At 40.0% G+C, this 1766-nt stretch overlaps 1 non-coding gene across 1 annotated transcript; it reads right to left on the minus strand.

Moving 5' to 3' along the window:
• Positions 1–381: 381 nt before the first annotated feature.
• Positions 382–489, minus strand: LOC112746645 (small nucleolar RNA R71). Its single transcript, XR_003174516.1, has one exon. It is a non-coding gene; the product is annotated as a small nucleolar RNA R71 (small nucleolar RNA).
• Positions 490–1766: the final 1277 nt, after the last annotated feature.

Consider the following 1766-nt stretch of genomic DNA (forward strand, 5'->3'; position numbering starts at 1 on the left):
GGTGGAGATGCAAGGAAGGTGCTTGGTGATTTTACTTCACTAACTTCCGACTTCTATGGAAAAAACATCTCAATTCCTACAATTGGAGCAAATGACTTTGAGCTTAAGCCTCAATTAGTTTCTCTAATGCAGTAGAATTACAAGTTTCATGGACTTCCATTGGAAGATCCTCATCAATTCTTAGCTGAATTCTTGCAAATCTGTGACACTATTAAGATCAATGGGGTTAATCCCGAGGTCTACAAACTTATGCTTTTCCCCTTTGCTGTAAGAGACAGAGCTAAGATATGGTTGAACTCACAACCTAAAGAAAGCATGAACTCTTGGGAAAAGTTGGTCAATGCTTTCTTGGCCAAATTCTTTCCACCTCAAAAGTTAAGCAAGCTTAGAGTGGAAGTCTAAACCTTCAGACAGAAGGAAGGTGAATCCCTCTATGAAGCTTGGGAAAGATACAAGCAATTGATTAGAAGATGTCCTTCTGACATGCTTTCAGAATGGAGCATCTTATGTATATTCTATGATGGTCTATCTGAATTGTCCAAGATGTCATTGGACCACTCTGCTGGTGGATCTCTTCATCTGAAGAAAACACCTACAGAAGCCCAAGAACTCATTAAAATTGTTGCAAATAACCAGTTCATGTATACTTCTGAAAGAAATCTTGTGAATAATGGGATGACTCAGAAGAAAGGAGTTCTTGAGATTGATACTCTGAATGCCATATTGGCTCAGAATAAAATATTGACTCAGCAAGTCAATATGATTTCTCAGAATCTGACTGGAATGTAAGCTACATCTGGCAGTACTAAAGAAGCCTCCTCTGAAGGAGAAGCTTATGACCCTGAGAATCCTGAAATGGAAGAGGTGAATTACATGGGAGAATCCTATGGAAACACCTATAATCCTTCATGGAGAAATCATCCAAATTTCTCATAGAAGGATCAACTGAAGCCTCAACAAGGCTTTAATAATAATAATGGTGGGAGAAATAGGTTTGGCAATAGTAAGCCTTTTTCATCATCTTCTGAGCAACAGACAGAGAATTCTAAGCAGAGCCTCTCTGACTTAGCAACCATTGTCTCTGATCTATCTAAGACCACTCTCAGTTTCATGACTGAAACAAGGTCCTCCATCAGAAATTTGAAGGCACAAGTGGGTCAGCTGAGTAAAAGAGTTACTGAAATCCCTCCTACTACTCTCCCAAGCAATACAGAAGAGAATCCAAAGAGAGAGTTCAAGGCCATCAATATACCCAACATGGCGGAACCTATAGAGGAGGAAGAGGTAGTGATTTCCAGTGAGGAAGACCTCAATGGACGTCCACTGACCAATAAGGAGTTTCCTAATGAGGAATCAAAGGAATCTGAGGCTCATATAGAGACCATAGAGATTCCACTGAACATACTGTTGCCATTCATGAGCTCTGATGAGTATTCTTCCTCTGAAGAAGATGAAAATATTATTGAAGAGCACGTTGCTCAGTATCTAGGAGCAATGATAAAGCTGAATGCCAAGTTATTTGGTAATGAGACTTGGGAGGATGAACCTCCATTGCTCATCAATGAACTGAATGCTTTGGTTCAACAGAAATTACCTAAAAAAAACCGGATCCCGAAAAATTCTTAATACCTTGTACCATAGGTACCATGACCTTTGAGAAGGCTCTGTGTGACCTGGGGTCAGGAATAAACCTCATGCCACTCTCTGTAATGGAGAAACTTGGGATCTTTGAGGTACAAGCTGTAAGAATCTCATTAGAGATGGCA

This window comes from Arachis hypogaea, chromosome 14 (assembly GCF_003086295.3).
Source record: "Arachis hypogaea cultivar Tifrunner chromosome 14, arahy.Tifrunner.gnm2.J5K5, whole genome shotgun sequence".
In the NCBI taxonomy this organism is placed as follows: domain Eukaryota; kingdom Viridiplantae; phylum Streptophyta; class Magnoliopsida; order Fabales; family Fabaceae; genus Arachis; species Arachis hypogaea.